This window comes from Meriones unguiculatus, assembly GCF_030254825.1.
Source record: "Meriones unguiculatus strain TT.TT164.6M chromosome 13 unlocalized genomic scaffold, Bangor_MerUng_6.1 Chr13_unordered_Scaffold_80, whole genome shotgun sequence".
Lineage (NCBI taxonomy): Eukaryota > Metazoa > Chordata > Mammalia > Rodentia > Muridae > Meriones > Meriones unguiculatus.
The window spans coordinates 15,815-40,527 of record NW_026843683.1 but is presented as its reverse complement, the minus strand read 5'-3'; the positions used below and the strand labels follow the sequence as shown (position 1 = coordinate 40,527).

The window sequence follows — 24,713 nt, the reverse complement described above, 5'->3', positions numbered from 1 at the left end:
CATCAATTTTGGAGAACGATATATGTGTTACTGAGAAGAGAGAACAATCTTTGTGCTTGGGTGAATGTTCTGTAAACATCATTTGGGTAGTGTTTTGATGTTAGTTATCTGGACCATTTCTCTGTTCAGTTTGGTCAGGAGGACCTGTCCATTGGTGAGAGTGATATATTGAAGTCTTCCCCTATCAGTTTTTGAGGGCTAGGATCTGATGCAAGCTGCAGAAGTGTTTCTTTTATAACTTGGGTACTCTTATGTTTGGGGCATAGATGGTAAGTATTGAAATGTTATATTGCTGGATTTGTTTAATATGTTGTGTCCTTTGCCATCTTTTGATTAGTTGTTTTTGAAGCCTGTTTTGTTAGATATTAAAATTCCTATACAAGCTTGGTACTCTAATCCATTTATTTGGAATATCTTTTCCAACCCTTTATGTCTGTCTTGATGTGAAGCTGTGTTTAATGTATTTAGAATAAAGGTGGATTCTGTTTTATCATCCATTTTGTGAGCCTGTGTCTTTTTATTGGTGAATTTGGGTCAATGATATTAAGAGATATCAATAAACAGTGATTGTAAATCCTGGTATTTTAGTGGTGGTGGTGGTTTTTTTAGCACCCTGTGTTGGGCTATATTTATAGATACATATTGTTTAAATTTGACCTTATCATGAAACATCTTATATTCTCCATTTGCTGATTGAAAGTTTCTGGGCATGGTTACTAATTTGTCTTGGCTTCTCTAGTTTTTTAAGAGTCAGAAGCATACTGTCTAAGCCCTTCAACTTCCAGCATCTGTACTGAGAATACAGGATTAATTTCAAAGATCTGCCTTCATTTATTTATTGGTTGTTTTTGTTTGTTTGTTTGTTTGTTTTGGTTTCTCAATTTGATTGTTTGGTTAGTGTGGTCTGTTTTATTTTTTTTCTGTTGCAGCTTTTCATATTCTTTCCTTGTGCTGTGTGTTTAGAGTTTTGATTATTCTGGTAAGAGAACTTTCTTTCCTGGTCCAGTCTCTTTGGTGTTTTGTATGCTTCTTGTGCCTTGATAGGCATCTTCTTATTTAGGTTAAAAAATTTTTCTTGTATGATTTTGCTGAAAATATCTTCTGGACTTTTGATCTCTTCCTTCTTCTGCTAATCTGATCATTAGTCTTTTCATAATGTCACAGAGTTCCTGGATGTTTTGTGGTAGAGAACTTTCAGATTTAACATTTTCTGTGACACATGTATCTATTTCATCTTTTCTTCTGTTGTTTTTTACTGTTTTATTTTATTTTCAGACAGGTTTGCTTTATAGCCTTTGCTGTCACTTTGTAGACCAACCTGGCCTTGAACTCACAATAGTCCAGTGGTTTCTGCCTCCCTGAGTTCTGGTATTAAAGGAATGTATAAACACACCTGTCTTCCATTTCTTCTATTTGTTTTCAGTGCATATATTTCTCTCTTGATCTCTGTTTTGAGTGTGAACCTTGCCTCTGAAGTTCCTTGTTGTAGTCTTTAAATTTTTAATTTCCAGGATTCCCTAACTTTCTGTTTTAAAAAAAAATAAATTTCTTTTGTTTTTTTGAGGCTGGAATTCTCTGTGTAGCATTGGCTCTCTTGGACTTGCTTTTTAGACCAGGCCAGCCTCAATGTCACAGAGATATAGTTGCCTCCACCTACTCAAGTGCTGGTATCAACAGTGTGCACCACCATGGCCAGCTTGTTTCTGCTTTCTTTACTGCTTCTATTTCCATATTTCCAGAATGTGTTTCATTCTGTCATTCTCCCTTTGGGAGAGGCCTGGAGATCAGCTTCCAGATGGAGAATGGTGGTTCCATTTCTCTCAAGGGCAGCTAGACCACTTTAGGGCAACACGCATGTTCACTAGGCCAGAGTGAGGAAAGAATTTTCTATTGACTGTTCCAGGTAGCTAGCTCTTTTAGAATGAAATCGCCAATGGTAGTGGAAATTCAGGTGTTCCAGAACCTATGACCATACCGAAGTCTTACCATTCTCAATGAAGCTGCTGTGCCTTGCTCTGAAGACTTTCACCTCAGAGATACAGGTGAAAGTCCAGGCTTGGTTGACTTGCAACCAAGACATAGGCCTGGTAAGACCCAGATCCAGTGAGGCCTAGGCCCAGTGGGTCAAAGAGCAGGCCCAGAGGGGGATAAATGATGAATATCAGGGGCAATGATGGAAGGCTGATGGTATCAAGTGGCATACAACCAGCCAGCATGCATGCACCCACAACTTGTTTATTTGAAGTCAGGGACATATAAACCTTGTGCAGAGGGAAAGATTTTGAGGATAAATGTCTGATTTGCTGGGGTCTAGGGGTCAAGGATACTTGGCTTACATATAGTGCTATCCTGCCTCATTTTCCATGAAGTAGCATGGTCCTATCACAAGAAGGAGAACAGTTGAACGTCACTGCTGAGGCTAAGATCCTTAGCAGGGTGATCCATTTCTAGGAATTCCCAGGTGTTGTTCAAGCAGCTTTCTTCACAGGAAGGGGTTTGCCTAATAATCTACCCTGAGGGCTATGTGTGGCTCTTTATATGACTCAGTATCATATATATCAGGAGACAGATTTTTTAGGCCCTTCACTGAGAAAACAGAGTTTAACATCACAGACTGAATATAAATAAGTGGCTATCAGACATGTCAGAATTCACCCTAATCTAGCAAAGCCTCATATCCCTCAAATGTTTGTTGTATCATGGCTTTATTTAAGGTAGTTATTGGTTTCCTCCAATTGTTTGATTATGTTTTGCCTGAATTTCTATATGGAATTTATTTATACCACATACCACAGCACATACTGAATATACAAACATAGCTGACAGCAAAAGAAAAAAATATTAAAACAAACTACATGAAGATGATATTGGTTGTTAAAGCAATTAGGGCAAAAAAGATGTTTAAGCGTATAATACAAACTCACTGTTTCTTTAAAATTCTGCTTTCTTCCACTTGACTTGAGAAATTTACATTTTCTTACACTGATGCAGACATATATCCAATCATCAGTCATAGAAAATAATGTGGTTTCCAAGTGATTCTAACAGATATCTTTTGCTTTATCATAAGAATATGAGATAATTTTAGTAGTCAAAATCATTTATCTTATATTGAAACATTTGTATGCTTTAATGGAATCTTCAATTGGAATAGCCCTCTACCTCCAATACATATTTTATTGTTGCCAAAGAAATAATCAGATTGCACAAGTTGAGTAATGGCCAGTGATTTCTTTGATTTTGATTTTAACTATAATCCTATTGTATTTGCTTATAGGAGTATGTTATATTTCTAGGCCTATATTTGTGTTTGCTTTTGACAGGGCTGCTATGTATATTGTGTGATTTGATTAGTTATAATCTAACTATATTGTTTTTTTTGAAAGTCATAGACCTTCACGTATTTTTGCCTTCTGAAAATTTATTATATTATGCTATAATTCCTTTAGTTTTTGTTGATTTGGAGACTTGATATAGAGAAGCAGTTTTACTTTTATCTTCTTGATCTTAAAGGCTTGCCTCTCCTCATTTCTTGGTATATCTGTGTTTTCAAGTTGTTGCAATCATCAATGTCGCGGTTTTTGCTTTTTAAGTGACTGATAGAATTAACACATTGTTTTTAGGTTTTTAAAACTTTCTCCTATATTGTTGTCTCTTTGTCCTTATTAGCTTCAGTTGTCCACATTTCAAAGCCTGCAGTCATCTGAGGGAGCCTCAATAAATGGCATGCCCTCATCAGAGAAGTTGTTTGCTATATCTGTGAGAGATTGTGTTGATAGATGATTGATGTGGGAAGGCTCTTCCAATGAGAGATGCAATATTCCTAAGTAAGTGGGCCTGGGCTGTGTAAGATAACTACCTGAGCATGAGACAGTGATGAAGCAAGAGACCAACCCAGAAAATATTTGCCCATGGCTTTTGCCTAAATTTTCTTTTTTTGTCTTTTTTATTTAACTTTTATTAATTACACTTTATTCATTTTGTATCCCCCCCCATAAGCCCCTCTCTCCTCCCCTTCCGAACCCACCCTCCCTCCCCTTTCTGCATGCATGCCCCTCCCCAAGTCCACTGATAGGGGAGGTCCTCCTCTCCTTCTTTCTTTTCTTAGTCTATTAGTTTTCATCAGAAGTGGCTGCATTGTCATCTTCTGTGGCCTGGTAAGGCTGCTGCCCCCTCAGGGGGAGGTGATCAAAGAGCAGATTATGTTAGAGGCAGACTTTCTATGCTAAATCCCAAAATGATGGACTGTGATCTGATAGTACCAAACTAAACTTGTAAACGCATTCATGACCTGAGATGCTTTTAGTTAAGGGATTTAGTCACAACAACAAAGAAGCACATTAGAACAAAAAGTTATATGCAAAGAGTGATTTTACTGCTGGACAGAATCTTGGAATGTTCTCTTTTTAAGGAGTGCGGAAAACATCAGGATTTACGATGGCAAATGCATTACAAAGCTGTACGCAGAGATTCATCAGCTGTTCTGGTAGGACCTAGAAGATCAGAGTATTGAGAGTAATGCAGACAGAGGATGTCCATGTCATAAGATTCGGTGGACAATAGACTCTACAGAAAATCAAGCTAGAGGTCATTTGTGTGATATTTTAGCTGCCAATCATACTTATTCATTCTGCCTATGCCTTGAAATTGAGTGAGGAAGAATTAAAAATTGATGAACAGGATTTCTTAGATGGAATATTGAATCTGTTGAATGGTTAATATTAGAGAGACATTCAGGACCCACAGTGAAAGAAAGAGACAAGTGGAACAGAAATTAGTGTAAAGCCTTTGTAGAGAAAAACAGTACTAGATAGTTTCAGATGGCAGTCACATGATGAAACAGAGGCAGAATTTTTTCAAGGAGATTATCACCATCAAAGAAGAAGTCCTAGTTCTGGATTTGAAGCCTAAAATGATATTCATAGAGTAAATGCCTTTCTGCTAATTCTTCTGTTAATGGAAGGAGGACTCAAAGTGATTCCTAGTGCCAGGAATGAACTTCATATAAAGCCTGCTCCAAATGGTCCAAGTGTGGCACAGTCCATTCCAATTTTGAATCCAAATTGACAGGCTCACCCATGTTGTGTTTTTTCTGGAAACAAGTTGCAAAATTTAACATAATAGATTCTTTGTGGTTTCTATTCAGCACTGCGCCAGCCATATGTGTTTGGCAGAGTCAGATCACCAGTGAAGATACTGTAAAGGTTCATTGCATGAAGCCATGAGGGTGAAGCCTGAGTTGCATCTTGACACTACAAGATGTTGAGATACCTAAGTTATGAAACACCTGTCATAGAGTGCTGCCTATAGGGAGTGGAAATAACCAATCTGAGAGATGTATGAGACGTTGCATAGATAGGACCCTGTAAGCCTTTTGAAACAGCAACAGGATTGGCTGTTTTCCTTGCTGATCTTCTTTCCTTGGTACAGTCTTCCGTCCTTATGTATACATTCCTTTCTACTGGAATAGGAAGGGGCATGCTGTGCATCTATGTTGGAATGATGTAACTTGCTTCTGATGTGGCAGTCAAGAGATTTTCTTATATGTCAGAAGAGACTTTGGACATTTAAACAGTGTATGAGTTATTGACAAATTTTAGGATCACTGAAGTTAGACTACATTTTCATCATGGGATGGCCATAAGCCAATGGTGAATTTGGTCAGAAATTATTTGATTGAATCAAAAAAGCTCCCAGAGAAGATGATGTTTCTGGTTTTGACATTGAATGAAAAAGTTTCTGTGTATCCCAGACTGTCCTGAAAGTCAGTATGTACACCAGGCAGGTTTTGCACTTACAGGTCTAACTCCAGTTGAGGGTTGGGGTAAAATTTAGGCCAACACGCCTGACATCAACATTATCATCATTGGCTGCTGAGTCTGGAATGTAAGGTTTTGGGTTTTTATTTAGTTTTGTTTTGTTTTGTCTATGTAAGCATAGGTTTTGGTGGTGATCTTCATCCACATCTTGCATTTGAAATTTGGCAGAGAGTATATTTAATATTTTAGAGGGCATGTATTCATGACATTAACACTGTCTGAGCTTTCTGAGTCATTGAATGGCAGGGGTGTGACATTCTTCCAACCTGCTATGTTTGTTTTTTAAACTTTATTCATTCATTTTATACACATTTAATTTATTTTTTATTTAAATTTGTTTTTTGTAATTTATTCTCTGACATGAACTTGGCTCTTTAATCACTCCTCTTGGGGGTGAAGCCTTACAAGGCCACAGAAAATGGTGATGCAGCAATCCTTGATGATACATGATAAGCTAGGGTCAGATCGAAGGGGAGGAGTTCCTCCCCTATCAGATTAAGGAAAGGGCCTAGGAGAAAAGAAAGAAGGTGGATGGGACTAAGAATAGATGACAGAGGGGTCTACAGTGGGTATACAAAGTGAATAAATTGTAATAAATAAAATTTAAAAATAATTTAATAGCTCAATTGTAGCCTCCTCCCTTGTCTCTTCCTCATCTCATCCTCCATTCCTCTTTCCCTCTTGACCCATTTTATTAGATAGGGGGAGCCCTCCTCTCCTACCAGCTGACCCAAACTTATCAAATCTCACTAGGACTGTCTACACCTTCTTCCTTTGTGGTTTACCAATGCCTCCTCCACCATGAGGAAGTGATCAAAGAGCAGGCAACAGAGTCCAGGTCAAAGCCAGCCCCCGCTCCCCTTACTATGGATCCCACATGGAGACTGAGCTGCCTATCAGCTACATCTGAGCAGGGGTATGGGTCCTCTTCCTGAACGGTTTTTGGTGCATGCATCAATCTCTGCATGTCCCCACAGTCCCATATTTGTGACCTTGTTGGTCTTCTTATGGAGCTTCTGTCAGCTCTGAGTCTTTCTATCCCCCCACTCTTTCCTATGACTCCCTGTGCTCTGCCCAAAGTTTGGTTGTGTGTCTTAGCATCTGCCTTGATCCCCTACTGGGTTGAGTTTTTCAGAAGACATGTATGTTAGGCTCTCATCCTGTTCCCTCTCTTCAGTAATGTCTGGTATCAATTCTATTTGCACTTTTGAATGAGAATGGAGCATCCTCCATAGGGTCCTCCTTTTTAATTAGCTTCTTTAGGTCCATGGATTGTAATATGTTTGTCCTGTATTATGGCTATTATCCACTTATAAATGAGTATATACCATGCATATCTTTCTGGTTCTGGGATACCTCACTCAGGATGATCTTTTCTAGTTCCATCCATTTCCCTGAAAATTTCACAATTTCCCTCTTTTTAATATGTGACTAGCATTCCACTGTGTAAATGTACCACAATTTTTGTAACTGTTGTTCCATTGAGAGACATGTAGTTTGTTTCCAGATTCTGGCTATTATGAATATAGGTGCTGTGAACATAATTGAGCAAATGTATTTGTTGAATGGTGGAACATCTTTTGGAAATATGCCCAGGAATGATATATCTGAGATTTGAAATAGCACTATTTCCAATTGTCTGAGAAAGCATCAGAATGATTTCTAATGTGGTTGTATAAGTTTGCACTCTCACCAGCAATGGAGGAGTGTTTCCCTTTCTCCACATCCTCCCTAGCATGTGCTGTCTCTTCAGGTTTTGATCTTAGCCATTCTGATGGAATATCAAAGTCATTTTGATTTGTATTTCCATGATGACTATTGATATTTAACATTTCTTTAAATGTTTTTCCAACATTTGCTATACCTCTGTGGAGAATTCTCTGTTTAGTTCAGTACCCCAGTTTTAAAGTGGGTTATTTAGTTTTTTGGAGTTTAATTTCTTGAGCTCTTTATATATTTTGTTTATTAGCCCTCTCTGCTGTATGTAGGGTTGGTGAAGACCTGTTCACAGGCTGTAGGCTGTTGATTTGTTCTATTGACAGAGTTCTTTGATTCATAGGTTTTAGTTTCATGAGATTCTATTTGTTAATTGTTGATCTTAGAATCAGTGCTCTTGGTGTTCTATTCAGGAAGTTATCTTCTATGCCAATGTGATCAAGGCTTTTTCCCCACTTTTTTTTTCTAACTGATTTAGTGTGTCTGGTTTTATGTTGGAAGTCTTTCATCAACTTGGACTTTAGTTTACTGCAGAATGATAAATATGGATCTATTTTCATTTTTCTACATGTAGACTTCCAGTTAGACCAGCACCATTTGTGGTTTGTGGGTTTATTTGTGAGCCTTCGTTTCAATTCCATTGATTCGCCAGTCTGTTTCTGTAATAGTACCATGCTGTTTTTATTACTGTTGCTTTATAGTATAGTTTGAGATAAGGGCTAGAGAAACCTCCTGAAGATCAGTTATTGTACAGGATTGTTTTAGCTATTCTGGTTTTCTTTTTTCCACATGAAGCTGAGAATTGTTCTTTCAAGGTCTATAAGGAATTGTGTTGATATCCTTGAATCTGTAGATTGTTTTTGGTATTATGGCAATTTTTACTATTTGATCCTATTGATCCATGAGCATGAGAGATCTTTTGTTATCTTCTTCAATTTCTTTTTTTCAGTGGCTTGAAGTTGTTTTTTTTTTTTTTTTTTTTTTTTTTTTCATATAGGTTTTTCACTTGCTTGGTTAGGGTAACACCAAGATACTTTATGTTTGTTTGTTTTTTTTTTTTTCTGGCTATTGTGAAGGGTGTTGTTTCCCTAATTCTTTCTCAGGCAGTTTGTCTTTTGTATACAAGAATGCTACTGATTTTTTGTTAACTTTGTATCCAGCCACTTCGCTGAAGTGTTTTTCAATTGTAGGGGTTCCCTGGTAGAACTTTTGGGGACAGTTATGTATACTGTCATTTCATCTGTGAATAGTGATACTTTGACTTCTTCCTTTTCAATTTGTATCCCCTTAAACTCCTTTAGTTGTCTTATTGCTCTAGATAGGACTTCAGATACTATATTGAAGAGATTTGGAGAGAGTGGGTAGCCTTGCCTTGTCCCTGAGTTCAGTGGAATTGATTTAACTTTCTTTCCATTCAGTTTGATGTTAGATATAGGATTGCTGTGTGTTGCCTTCACTGTTTTTAGGTATGTGCTTATATCCTTAGTCTCTTTGAGACTTTAAACAAGAATAAGTGTTGGATATTGTCAAATGTTTTTGCAGCATCTAAGGAAATGATTGTGTGGTTGTTTTTTTTTTTTTTCAATTTATTTATATGATGGATTACATTGATGGATTCCATGTATTTAACCACCGCTTCATGCATGGGATGGAGCCTACTTGGTCATGGTAGATGATATCTTTAAACTGTTCTTGGATTTGGTTTGTGAGTATTTTATTTGAGTATTTTAAGAGTGATTGGTCTGAAGTTCTCTTTCTTTTTTGGGTCTTTGAGGGTTTATCAAGGTGACTGCAGTCTTACAAAAGTAGTTTGGTCATGTTGCTTCCATTTACATGTTATCAAATAGTTTGAAGAATATCAGTATTCTCTCTTCTTTGAAGCTCTGGTAGAATTCTACTCTGAAATCATTTGGCCCTTGGTTGGGAGTCTTTTGATGTACGCTTCTATTCACTGAGGGGATGTAAGATTATTAAATTTCTCTACCTGATATTGATTCTACTTTGGTAAGTGGAAACAATACAAAAATTGTATATTTCATTTTGATTTTCAAATTTTGTGGCATATAGGCTTCTGACATAAGAGCTAGTGGTTCTTTGGATTTTCTTAGTGTCTGTTATATCTCTCTTTTTATCAGACATGGTTGATTTGGATAGTGTCTCTCTGCCATTTTCTTAGTTTGGCTAAGAATTTGTCTGTTTTTTTTTTATTTTCTCAAAGAACTAGCTCCTGGTTTTGTTGATTATTTGAATTGTTCTCTTTGTTCCTAATTTATTGATTTCAGCCCTGAGTTTGGTTATCTAGTAGTCTACACCTGTTGGGTGTGTCTGCTTCTTTTTTCCTAGAGTATTTGTGCCATTAAGTTGCTTGTATGGGAAGTCTCCAATAGCTTATGAAGGCACTTAGTGCTATTAAATTTCTTCTTAAGACTGCTTTCATTGCACCTCATAAGTTTTGGTATGATGTGCCTTCATTTTCATTGAACTATAGGAAGTTCTTTATTTGTTCCCTGACCCAGATTTCATTGAGTAGGGAGTTGTTCAGTTTCCACGTATGTGTAGGCTTTTTGCTATTTCTGTTATTGTCAAGATCCACCTTTAGTCCATCATGGTCTGATAGGATGCAAGAGATTACTTCAATCTTGTATCTTTTGAGGCCTGGTTTGTGACTACTGTATGGTCATTTTTAGAGAAGGGTCCGTAAGGTGCTGAAAAGAAGATATATTCTTTTCTATTTGGGTAAACATTTCTCTAGATATCTGGCAGGTCCATTTAATTCATGACATCCATTAGTGTCATTATATCTCATTTTAGGTTCTGTTTCACTGCTCTGTCCTTTGATGATATTGAGTTGTTGTGGTCTCTCACTATTAATGTGTGGAGACTGAAATGTTCTTCAAACTTAATTAATGTTTCTTTTACAAATGTGTTTACCCTTGAATTTGAGGCATAGTTGCCCAGAATTGAGACACCATCTTGGTGGAATTTTCCTTTTTTTGAGTTTGAAGTATCCTTCCTCATCCCTTTCAATTAATTTTGGTTGAATGTTTGTTTTATTAGATATTAGAATTGCTATTCCTGTTTGTTTCTTGTGTCCATTTGCTTGAAAACCACATTCCTGCTTCAACATCCCAGGAACTTTTTTCAGGGATTAGCTCAGTGATCTGAGGTTGGAACCAATTTTTTCCTCACCATTGGGTTTCCTTTCACCTGGGAAACACAGTCAGTGGTGTTTTGTGGCCTACTGTTCCAACTGTTGGTCACTGTGCAGTCTCTGCTACCCTGCTGATCAGACACAGTGTGCAATCAGCTCTGCCATCTGGGATCTGTTTTTTAATTTTTACTGAATATGAGTATTTGGTTGTATGCATGATTATGCACCTCTTGTATGTCTGATCCTCACAGTAGTCAGAAGATTGCCTCAGAACTCATGAACATAGAACAATGAATAGTAGTGGGTTCCATGTAAACACTGACAATTGAGCCCAATTATTTGCAAGAGCAGCAAGAGTTCCTCACTGCTGAGCCATCTCTCCTGCCTTATGTTGCTTATTTATGATCATCATTTACATTGCTAATATTTTTCTCTTTCTATTTTTATCTGTTTAAACATGCATTCCCTTTTAGTAAGATCTTATTAATGTTGCAGTTTAAGCTGTGGCACTGCTGGTTTCTGGAAGATTAATACAGAATTGGATTGAATGTATAATTCCTTGTAGGAGCTTCAGTAAAGACCTCTGAGTTTTTTCTACCTATTATATTTGTTAGATTGACTTTTAGGGGAAGCTCTGTCTTACAATATAGGTCTGGCTGTCCTGGAACTCTTTGCATAGATCATGCTGGCATCTAACTCAATGAGATTCATCTGCCTCTGCCTCCTGAGTCATGGAATTAGAGGCATAACTGAATAAACCCAGCTTGTCCATCATTTTTTGTAGTTAATAAATGTTTATACATTTCTCCGATATGTAATCAGTACTGTTCATATGTTCATTTCTCTCTGTATCTCTGTCTCTATCTTTCTCTTTCTATTTCACTCTCTTCTCTCTGTTTGTCTTTGTCCACATTAATAGGCATATCTATTTCAAGGCTACATCCTATTGAAAAAGTTCAGATATGACACAGTTATTCAGTTTTCTTCTAAGAATTACTTATTGATAACATTAGCACTTCCCTTTTAATATAAAAGTTTTATTCTTTATTTTTCAACTATAGACTATACATGATTTGGAAAGGAGAATATACAAAACAATTATCAAAGAATAATCATGTGTTCTATGCCTTTTCTTTTGTCTGGTCACTCACAAATATGATCTTATTAGCTATGATTATTGTTGTTTGCCAACTCACATTATTTTTATCCATGAATTCACCATAGTCCACTATCCTGTCCCAAAACATACAAGCCCCCCTTTTTACATATTGATATGTCATATCACTGAGGCCTGGTCTAAACACAATATTCAATGCCACATTGTCTTTGGAGTGATGCCAGTGTCCCCTGATCACAACATCTCATTTGTTGCTAGACAAAATATCGTGGCTATGTTTTTTTTTCCTTCCACCTCTTTCATCACTGGGTTCTGACCAACTCACCCAAGTAACTGAACCCAATTCATAGATTGCTCAAGGATCCAACTGCTGGCTACTTGAGATTCATGTTTCACAAACTGATAAAACTTCTATAACATAGGTCTTTAAAGCATGGCTTTGTTTTTTCTTACAATCTAATATTTAGGCTTTTCCTTCTCTCCTCCTTCATCTGATGCACAATACCTAAATGTCTCTCATTAGTACTTCTGTGTCAGAAAATAAATGAAAGAAGTACCAGAAATATGTGAATATGTTTCCAATGAAGTATAAATTTATATTGTTGCTACTGTTTCTGTTGTACACATGTATCACATATTTTAGAATTCAGTGACCTTCAATGATGTGCATGTGAAATTCAGCCAAGAAGAGTGGGCTTTGCTGGAACCTTCCCAGAAGCAACTCTACAAAGATGTGATACTAGAGACCTGTAAAAACCTCACTGCTATAGGTAAGACTGCAAATTTTCTTTCACTTTTAAAATAAGGAGACAACTCTTACTTTATTATTGATCCTCTTCTATAATTCCAATTGAGAATGAGGTAGAATGAGGTGAATAAATCAGACATGGTTCTAAGAGTCACAGAAGATAGTGATTTAAGTTTTTCCTTAATAATAATATGATCTTTCCAATAATATATATTTTCTGGTACTATATTTTAGGCTACAATTGGGAAGATCATAATATTGAAGAACATTTTCAAAGTTCTACAAGTAATAAAAGGTAACTTTATGTGCACAATGAAACAGATATGAATCTTAAGAAATTTTAATGTGTCCTGGTACAGATATGAATCTTAAGAAATTTTAATGTATCCTGGAAGTTTGTTTTCTTGGTTTGTTGTTTGTTTGTTGGCTCCTTTTTATTTTCTTTTTTTTAAGTTTTTTTTTCTGTGTAGCTGTGGCTTAACTTAGAATTGCTTGTTAAATCAGCCTGACCTCAAAATCACACAGATCTGCCTGATTCTGCCACCACAAGTGCTGGGATTAAGGGCATGTACCAGCATACCTTGCTGTGTCCTGGAAGTTTTAAAGAAAAGCAACAGTGTATAAACAGCACTGCTTTAAGTGTACTGATAATCATTAAAATCTCACAATTTCTTGTACTTCGATGTCAGGTATCTGATTTGTTTTTGCAAGGTACTCCCCTAAGATAGAAGAAAACAAAATAATGTTGTAACAGAAAATACCATTTGAATCATATATACATTACAGCTACTGAGTTGAACTGGCAATTTGTTTAGTCTCATTCTATCTACTCAGATATTGTAAAAGGCATATACATTGAATAGGTGATCGGTATGTGTCCAAAACCTTTTAATAAGCATATATGTCATAGTACAACCAGTGTTGTTCATATTCATACAGTAATATTGTAAAGTTTACTGAAAGGAGCAGCTTATGAGAGTCAAAATTATTGTTGTGGAGAACCTTATTCCCTATATGACATGTCTATGATGAATAAAAAACAAACTCTGTTAATTCAATGTGGGAATCTTTTATTATTATTATTATTATTGTAAATTAAACTGGTATATCATATGTCACAATGTTTGTAAGACACATGAGCATAGGGATATTGAAAGAAGCAGTGTCCCTGTCTTTCTCCAAGAAAAACTGATTTTGTAGTACTCCCCACTTTGAGTAGATTTGCTGAATGTGATAAATGGATACTATTAATTAGTTTTGCAACTTCACTGAGAATTCATCAGCAAACTCATACTGCTGAAAAAACCTATGAATACTAGGAATTTGGAACTTCTTCTGCATGTCCTGCTCACTTTTTAAATGAAGTGTAATTCATACCGTACAAAAATTTGTGAATGGGATTGTTGTGGTAAAGCTCTGAATTCTTACAAAACTCTTCATATATACAAAACAAAAACCTCTTATAGAAAAATGATGGTATAAAAGTGAACCACGTAACAAATATTTTACCATCACAGGGATCTTCAAAAATACCCATAATGAAGGGAAAAACCATGAATGTGAATAAAGTGATAAAACTTTAAAATTTGATTCTCCTTTACCATTAGACCAAAATATGACATTAATTCATATAGAAAAATATCTTTATTAGTGTAATGCAATGACTGTGGTAAATCTTTCCCATGTGCTAATTATCTTTGCAGGCATGAAAGCAGTCATACTGAAGAGAAACCTTCTAAATGCACTCTATGTGGGAAAGCCTTCCCGTATACCACTGTTCTCATACGGCATAAAAGAACACACACTGGAGAGAAACCTTACGAATGTAACCAGTGTGGTAAAGCCTTTGCACAAAACAGTCATCTCATAAGCCATAAAGAACACACACTGGAGAGAAACCTTATGAATATAACCAGTGTGGTAAAGCCTTTGCAAATAACAGTACTCTCTTAAGCCATAAAAGAACACACACTGGAGAGAAACCTTATGAATGTAACCAGTGTGGTAAAGCCTTTGCACAAAAGAGTACTCTCTTAAGCCATAAAAGAAAACACACTGGAGAGAAACCTTATGAATGTTACCAGTGTGGTAAAGCCTTTGCAGAAAACAGTCATCTGGTAAGGCATAAAAGAACACACACTGGAGAGAAACCTTACGAATGTAACCAGTGTGGTAAAGCCTTTGCACAAAACAGTCATCTCTTAAGCCATAAAAGAACACACACTGGAGAGAAACCTTATGAATGTAACCAGTGTGGTAAAGCCTTTGCACAAAACAGTGCTCTCATAAGCCATAAAAGAACACACACTGGAGAGAAACCTTATGAATGTAACCAGTGTGGTAAAGCCTTTGCACAAAACAGTACTCTCTTAAGCCATAAAAGAAAACACACTGGAAAGAAACCTTATACGTATACTCAACATGATAAAGCCCTTGCACAACAGAGTAGTCTCCAAAAACATGAAAAAACACACAGCGGAGAGAAGCCTGGTGAGGGTAATTAGTGTGATAAATTCTTTGCATGTAACAATCATCTCCTAAGACAAGAACACATTCTGGAGGGAAACCATATGAATATAATTATGTGGCAAAGCCTTTGCATATAACATCTCTTAATACATAAAAGAACACATACTGGAAAGAAGCTGTCTCACTGCATCCAATGTGAATAAACTTTTGCACTTCAGAATCATCTTCAAACTCATGAAAGATATCCTAATGGACAGAAAGCCTATGAGTCCTTTTAACATGGTGAAACCATTCTATATTTGTACAATCTTCCTCATCATGAAAGGATTCATACTTGAGAGAACTTATGAATATGTTAAAATAGTGAGGCCTTGCACAAATCTAGAGTCGTCATCATCATCATAAAATTATCCTTACTGGAGAGGAATTCTGTGACTATAAGCAAGGTGGAAAGCCCTTTGTGTACTTTGGTCCACTGAGATGCAAAAGAAGTGTAAAACTAGCTCAATGGATATGACCTCACTTTTCTGAAGGGGAAAGGGAATAGAGGCAATAAGAATGGAGGGTAGTAATGGGGGAGTGAAAGGGGGGAGACTTAGATTGGAATGTAAAGTAAATAAACTCATTTTTTTAAAAGAATACAATGGATAGTGAATATGAATTACATGCAACAGTATTATATTATAAGGTGTTTATGGAAGACTTATTGATAATCCTGATTCTCAACATTTAGTGTTTTCTTTGTTTTTCCTACTCCATCATTTATTTTTCCATAATATGTAAGAACAAAGCATCGAGAGCATGATAAAGTGGGGAGCAGAGAGTGTTTTAATCATCACCTCTTGAAGGATGGAGTACATTTAGATAGTTTCAAGGTTGAGGGCCATTACCTCCCTACACAGATGTGAAGGGGTTGCTCGACTCCCTACCCTTCCCTCTTTTTCAGCACCCCTGGGGCAAGCTGTGAAACTCATGGTGTTCCCCTGAGAAAGGTATTGCATGCCTTCTTCTGCCATTGTGCAATCACAAAGGACAGGACACAGAACTTATCATACTATAGCATATCTTAGGGAACAAAAATACATTACAAGGAACAAAAATCAAACTTAATTGCCTCACTTTACACAAGAAACTGTTAGTTCAGTGGATGAATATGTAGGAAATGAACTTTCACCAGCCAGGAAGTTCTCTGAGAGTATCACAAGATTGGTAGCCTGTAGAAGTTTCTTTGTGTACATCTACCTATTGTTCCAGGGGTACTATTGAAAAAAATCACTTTTTTTTCTATGTATGACTGCTTCTGGCCTAGATGGGTAACCATGTCAAGGGTGTGTTTTCTCTGCCTGACTTCATCTGGAGAGTATCTTTAGACATGGAAACCACCAATCAAATTTGATAGATGGCCTTTGACACAGATCCCTGATAACTCTCCCCTCCCTTCAAATATAGGATAATTTGGTTCTGTGTTCTTGTTCTTCTTATTCATATAATAGGAATGTGCTGTTTAATGCAAATCTAGCATTCTTGAATTTCCTAGTATTAAACAATTATCTACACCTATGCTTGGAACATCCCAGGTACTTCCCAAGGGATATAAGCCACTGTGTTCTGTTTTCTGGAATTAAAGTTGAACTTACTTTCTGAAGTGGTTCCCAGAGTGGCTAACCAATGTTATGCTTGTGAGCTTTCCAAGCTTTATACTACTCATCTTCTGCCCCTCATGCTTTCCTGGGCTGGTGGGAAACAGCCATCCAGGTAGCAAGAGAATCACATTCTCTGAAATGCCTGTGATAAAATATTTCAGACTGCATAGCATTTCAAACTTCACATGTTTCTGGATTTGAGATGGTCAATCAAACAGTATCTTGGGATGGGACTCATTAAAATGAGTTATACTTATTGTTTAGTTCAAGGTAAGGTTGCAGGCAAGCTTCATGGTATGAAATCTTCTAAGGTGAGTACAGTGGCCCATGGAAAATAAATACAAGCAGAAATTTTATTTTTCTGTTTTTAATAGCTGAGTACTGTTCTGATAATGTAAGGGTGAATGGCAGGCGAGAGGAACTCTCCTTTTGAGTAGTCTATGGGAAGGGGATGGGGGAAGGTGGAGGGAGGGACCGGTAGGAGTTGAGGGAGTGACCTTCAATCAGCATATATAATGAATAAATTGTGAATAAATTGTGAAAAATAAAAACAATTAATAAAATAAAATATAGTAAAGAAAACAAAGCAAAACAACAAAAATTTGAGTCTAGTTTGGGTAACTGCCCTCCCTCAAACAAAAGAAAGAAGATATATAGAAAGAAAAGAAAAACAGAATCTTTGTCTTTGTCACCTTTCTTCCCTGTGAGCTGAGTTGAAGATCATTATGCAATGGAGACCATGATTCTCTCTCTGAAGTTTATGTTACCATAGAAGTAGGATTCAAACCTGAAACTAATGGCAGAGTTTCCTAGTTAACATATCAAATCAAACCCACCTGCCATTTTCTCTCAGAAATCCTTCAGTCCTTCCACGTTATCTGGCCATCCAGGCTAGTACAGCCCATGCATTACCCTGAATTCTCCTTCCCAGGTCCTGAGATAACCTTACCCCCCCACACATATAGGCAAACTATTTTGGCTACCTGGTTCTGTCAAGCGCCATGCAGGAGCAACAGCAGAACAGCTGTAGAACTCATGGAATGTGGCTCCCCTGTTAGCATAATCATGATGAGTTTGTCTTGGAGAAGCATAATCCCAAAAACTGATTTTCCAGATGAATTTGTGTTCTTATGTAGCATATCTCTGCTTGTTGCCCTTATGATGTCCATAATCCTTATAACATGAGTTGTATGAAAACTTTAAGAAGGCTTCTAGCTCTTCACTGGGAAATATCACTGACATTTAAAATTAACAATGCTTGATCTCTTTTCACATGTTAACTGGAGCAGATTAATGAATTAACCACTGTCCTTGAAAGGAGCCATAGATATAGATTGTTAGCAATGACCATTATACTTAGAAACAATTTGGAAAAATAGATTGTTTCACAAGGTCAGGGAAGATGTTTGGCTCTGATGTAAAAAATCTTAGAGAACAATTTAAAGTTAAGAAAAGTACATTATTAATAGTAAATCCAGGGATATTTTAAGGTTGATGAGCTGAAACAATAGCCCAAGGTAGCATTGGCCGTCTGGGCACCCACAAACTAGGTCTAAACCTGAGACAGCAGTTGATTCCCTTATATTTGTTTTTCCCCTCAGCTTCTTGATATGATTTAATAAAAATGATTAATGAGTAGATGTGCCAGTACCATGCCATTTTTATTACTGTTGCCCTATAGTACTACTTGAGATTGTGGATGAAGATACCTCCAGAAAATATTTATTGTGCAGGCATTTTTTTAAAATCAATTCTGGGTTTTTTGTTTTTCCATATGAAACTGAGAATTGTTCTTTGGAGGTCTGTAATGAGTTGTGCTGGTGTTTTGATTGGAATTGCATTGAGTCTTTAGATTTCTTTTGGTAGAGTGGCCGTTTTCATTATGTTAATCCTACCAATTCTGGAGTATGGGAGATTTTCTGATATCTTCCTTGAAGTTCTTTTTTTTTTCATACAAGTCATTCACTGGCTTGATTAGAGTCACACCAATGTACTTTATGTTATCTCTGGCTTCTGTGAAGGGGTTTTGTTTTCCTAATTTCTTTCTGAGCCCATTTGTCTTCTGTATACAGGAGGGCTTCAGATTTTTTAAATTTAATTTTGTATCCAGTCATTTTGCTAAAGTTGTTTATCAGCTGTAGGAGTTCCCTGGTTGAATTTTTAGGGTTATTCATGTATACTATCACATCATCTGCAACACAAGCTGGACTGGATATGGAGAAAAGGGAACCCTTCTCCATTGCTGGTGGGAATGTAAACTTGTACAACCACTTTGGAAATCAATATGGTGCTTTCTCAGAAAACTATGAATAGTGCTACTAGAATATTCAGTTATACCAACCCTGGGCATATATTCAGAAGATTATCAAACATACAACAGGGACATTTGTACAACTGTACTCATAACAGCTTTACTGATAATAGCCAGAATCTGGAAACAACTTAAATGTCCCCAAACCGAGGAATAGACATAGAAATTGTGGCACATTTATACAATGCAATACTATTTAGCAATTAAAAACAAGGAAATCAGCAGGCAAATGGATTGAACTAGAAAAGATCACTCTGAGTGAGGTATCCAGAAGCAGAAAGACACTCATGGTATATCATCACTTATATGTGGGTATTAGTCAAATAATGTAGGATTAAAATACTAAAATCTATAGTCCTAAAGGATCTAAGCAACAGGAAGAACCCTAGGGAAGATGCTTAATCCTCATTTAGAAAGGCAAATGGGATAGACATCAGTAATGGGAGAAGACAGGGAACAGGGCAGGAACCTACCACAGAGGGCCTCTGAAAGAATCTACCTAGCAGTGTACTGAAGCAGATGGTTAGACACAAAGCCAAACTTTGGGCAGAGAGCATGGAATAATATGGAAGACTCAGGAGATAGAAAGACCTGGATGAGAGAGGCCCTCCACAAGGAGGCCAATTGAGCCAAAAAAATGGGCCCAGGGGGTCCTGTTCCAACCAAGGACCATGCATGAAGAACACCTAGAACCCCTGCTCAGATGTAGCTCATAAGTATCTCACTTTCCATGTGAGTTCCCTATTAAGGGTAACAGCAGCTGTCTCTGACATGAACTCAGTGGCAGGCTCCTTGATAACCTACTCCTAGAAGGTGCAGCCTTGCCAGGCCACAGAGGAAGATGCAGCCATTCTTGGTAAGACTTGATAAGATAGGCTAGGATAAGACAGTAGGGAAGTAGGACTTCCCCTATCAGTGGACTAGAAGAGGGGCATAGGGGTAGAAGAGGGAGGTAGGTTGTAATTGGTGGAAGATGAGGGAAGGTCTTACAGCCAGAAAAAAAGTGAATAAATTGTAATAATCAATAAAAAAGAAAAAATAAGGTTTTTTTCCTGAAATGGCTGCACTCAGGCAACTGTCTCTTAAAAACAACTAGAAAGAATAGTATTTTATCTCTTCACATTTTCCTTTTTCCTGTATATAATAAATACCCTTGATAAAATTCAGTGGTTTGTTATATATTCCTAGTATTATAATATTATAAAATATTTTACAAATCAAATTTTGATATATTAAGTGTGTAAAAATAGTTTATGAAAAAGTGGCTTGAATTTTCAAAAGAGCAAAGAATGTTTACTCAAAACTCAGGAGGGTGAAAATGGAAGGAAAATTGATGGAAGAATAAATAATATATAAATAAATATCTCTTACACAGTAATTATAACATTTTGATTATTGGGATTTAAAAAATATATACAGAATATTTCTCAAGTAAACAATGTAAGCTATTAGTAATAGCTCTTATGCATGTACCCTGAGATATTTCTTTAAATTATTCCTCTTGTCACTTAAATGTGTTCTTTGACAAGTCATGCCACTACACTCTGATGTTCAGGCTCTAATACTGACTTTTCAGTTCTTATTTCAGTGTACTGACTTCTTTTAGCCCAATTAGGACTGAAGTCATACAATGTTTGATTTCTGCGTCTAGCTAAGGTCACAATTTTTGATGATACATTTTTAGTTCATCCACAATTTCAAAGTAAAATGATTGCCTTTCTTAAAATGTTAAATGTTCTCTCTCACACACATGCACACACACACACATACATAATGCATGATACATGTAATAGTAGTTATTGGAAACACAAGACTTGAAATTGAAAGAACCAAAAGAGGGCTGTATGGGAGATTTTGTACGGGGGGAACAGAGAAATGAGAAAAAAAATGTGATTATATTAAAATCTCAAAAAACAAATGTACATGTTTTCTATGAATAAAAAATTGAATAATATAATATTTTGCACTGATGTGATTCAGGACAATCAGGTGTATTCTATCTTAGCACACAGTCAGCTGTGTTTCAGTAAACATGAGTATATATGTGTGCTGGACCTGCCCAAGTCATCTGTTGTTTTTATGTGGATAATGGTAGAACTCCTCATTCAGTGTGTACAGTATATATTCTCTTTTAAATTGACTCAAGAATTTTAGGTATTTTTTGTGTGTGAACTGTATAATATAAAGTTCCCCTAAACTTCTTTCTTGGTCCACTTTCTTCTACTGTCTCCTTCCATCCTTTTACACAAAAATGCTATCTAATGTGGATGGTAAAGAGTGTTCTGTAGATTCAGCAGAAGAATGGACATTTTTTTCTAGTCCATTCTGTTAGTTCCTGTCTTTCTATTGGAGAATTGAACATTCAAGTTGAGAGTTTTCAATGAACAATGTTTATTATTTCCCTTTATTTCGTAGTTATGGTGTGGGGAGTTTGCCTCTTTATATTTGATGCTTGGGATTATTCACTTTTTGTCTGTTATTGGGTGTGGTTAACATTTTTTGATAGGAATTTTGCTTTGATTCGCTTCTGTAGTGAAGGAGTTTTACAGAGATATTGCTCATATTTGGTTTAATTGTGAAATATATTTTATTCACCATTTATTATTGAAAGTATACTGGATATAGTAATAAGGATCCCTTAAAGATTATATACAATCTGTCTCAGCCATTCTAGGTTTAGAATTTTTCTTGAGAGATCAGGAGTTACTCTAATGAGCCTGAATTTATATGCAACTTAGTCTTTTCAACTTGCCAATTTTAATATACCTTCTTTGTTTAATATAATTTTCTTTACATTTAGGGTTTTGATTTTATATGCTGAGCACAATTTCTTTTCTGGTATGCTTTGTTGTTTTCTATACTTTTTGTACTTTTATAGGCTACCCCGTCTTCATTAGGTTAAGGATATATTCTATTATTTTGCTGAAAATATTTCTGGGATTTTGATGTGAGTTTTGTCTTCTTCCTCTATTTCTATTATTCATAAATTATTTTTTTGCACTTTTTAGATATTCTGGATCTTTTGTGCATGGCTATTTAACATTTCTTTTGATGCAATTATCCAGTTGTTGTTGTTTCTTTATTCTTGTTGTTCATAATCATCTTCAACTTCATCTCTTCGTCCTCCTCCTGCTTTTCTTCTTGCTCCTCCTCCTCCTTTTTTTTCTTTTGAAAATAGTCACTTTACTCATATATTCACCCTGATTAAAGTTTTCCCTTCCTCTAATCCTGGTAATTCTTTCCCATCTCCCCTTCTATCCTGTTTAAATTTACCCTCATATAAAACAAGGAGGGCTATAATTTATAATAAGAAAGTAAAGTAAAGAAAATACAAAAACAATCACATCTTATTATAAAAGACCAACAAAAGAAAAAGAGCTCAAGGGGGGAAAATATGTAGACTTGTTCACACATGCAGAAATTTCATAAAATATTAAACATGAAACAGTAGTACACACAGAGGGTCCATGTAGCTTTAAAACTAGGAAAAACTCTTCAGCAAATTAAAATGAGAAATGTGATAAAATTTTTAAAATGCATACAAGAATTACAGGATATGAAAATCCAAACGTGCCAGCGAGTGAAATTTTTGGCCATCTACCTTTTGGAATGTATGCTTAAAAGTACAATTAAGTGTAGTTCATTGGATAAAATGAGTGCACCTTGGAGAAAACTATATTTTCATTTGCAAGCACTTATCAATTAGAGATAGGGCTAGGGACAACATTAAATTCCTTTTGCATGCTGCCTCAGTCTCTCACAGCTTATATATTCTTCAGTCCTCTTAATTTATAATGCTTTCTTCTTTGATATCCTCTATCCTTTCTGGCTCTTATACTCTTCTGGCTGAATTACTGAAGAGTCTGAAGGGCATATTCTGAGGTCTCTCACTGACTGTCTATTTTCTCTATGGGTCTCTGAATTTGTCTCCATCAGATGCAGGATGACTTTTTTTATGATGGCTGAACAAGATACTGGTCTATGAGTATAGCAGAATGGTGTCAATGGTCATTTTATTAGTTTTAGTAGAATGCAGTATATGCTTTTCCCCCAGAACCATGGTCTGTGTAATTTCTTTTTCTTGATCAATAAACCAGTGTCAGGTATGGATTCCATCATGTGAAGTGGGCCTTAAGTCAAACTATAGATTGGTTATTTACTCCTACAACTCTTGCACTAATATGTCTTACAGGTAGGAAACTGTCATAGTTCAAAAGTTTGGTAGCTGGCTTAGTGTTTGTATTTCTCCTCTTGTAGTTGCAGTGTACTTCTCATATCAAAGTTGCTAGAATGTAAGTGTGAAGGTTCTATGTAAGCACAAGCTCTATTTATCTATGTTCCATGTAAGTGTAAGTGTTATCTCCAGCAAAAGGGCACTGCAGTCAATTTGTGGAGAGCAGCCTATAGTCTTGGCAAAAGCCTATATTGTTTTGGCATTACAATCACACTACTTTGGCCAATACCTCAGTTAAATATAGACTATTACCAGTACTGGATGCTTTACTTAGTGACAAGAGATTTCCAGTTGGGACTTTCTTCTCTGGTGATTTCATTTATATTGGCTCTTAATATGAACATGATTTAAAATGTTTCTATTGCATTAGGTTTCCAGTGTACCAAACAAATGACCCTTAATTTTACCTGTCTTTCCTCATGTTACCTTTTCATTGCCCTCTTCCTTTCCCAATATCCTTCAATTCTATCTTTTTAGCCCACCTTCCATTTGTTCCAAGTATTTTATTTCCCTTTCCTATGGAGAAATCTCTGTCTACCCTAACCTCCAGTTCTTAATTTGTATGTATCCCCTGTGGTATTATGTTCAGTTGCTTGCATATCATACATCTTGCAACTAATATATATGTAAAAGCAAATACATACCCTATTTGTCTTTGGGGGTCTAGGTTCTCTCACTCTCAGTTACCTACAAAGGTGCATTTTCCTTCATGTTTCATGATTTGATTTTTTAAATGTCTGAGTAATGTTTTATTATGTAAATACACTAGTACTATAACAAAAATAGTACTATGACAGAAAAACAGTTAAAATCTTCACAAATGATGCTGACCAAACTAAATGTCTATATGTAGAAACATGGAAATTGATGCTTATTTTCACTCAAAAGTCAGCTCCAAGTGGATTAAAACCTCACAAAAGTTCAAATACACTTAAAGTCTTGAAGTCAGCACAGCTATTTGACAAAGATCCAGCATAGCTGAGTTGCAAGTTACAATAGCCTTCATGCTATCTTTCAGGCTTGGTCTTGATCTCCACTTGCTACATGCTACAGGGCTTTCAATACATGTACAACCTGGGGCCATTGGAGCAATGGGAAATTTTTTCATGAATCATTTATGCCTTCACCCTGGAGTACTGCTTCTAAGCTTCCCCAGAAAAATCCTGAGCATACTGCTCCTCTCATTTTCAGGAGAAGTATCAATTATTTGGCCCTACATGAATGTTTTTTCTTGTGGAAGATGTAACTCACATAAAAACGGCAGAAAACTCCTTATGAGACTTCAGCTCCAAGATAGTCTTGCAAAATCTACCCCTGTGCTTCCTCAAGAAGAAAATAATTAGAACAACATACTCATAAAAAGGGAAACAAAGTTTCCAGAGCTAGGGGAACTGATAGTATTTGAGATTAAATACCTTGTACTTCTGTATCCTCAGATGATTACTTGGCATATAAGATTAGGAGTTACATATGGTATGCCCTCAATGATTAGATAAAGATGTAAA

The 24,713-nt window shown here is 36.2% G+C and overlaps 1 pseudogene; it reads right to left on the bottom strand.

The window, feature by feature from the left end:
* Positions 1-11,807: 11,807 nt before the first annotated feature.
* LOC132651414 (single-stranded DNA-binding protein, mitochondrial-like) lies at positions 11,808-12,238 on the bottom strand (annotated as a pseudogene).
* Positions 12,239-24,713: the final 12,475 nt, after the last annotated feature.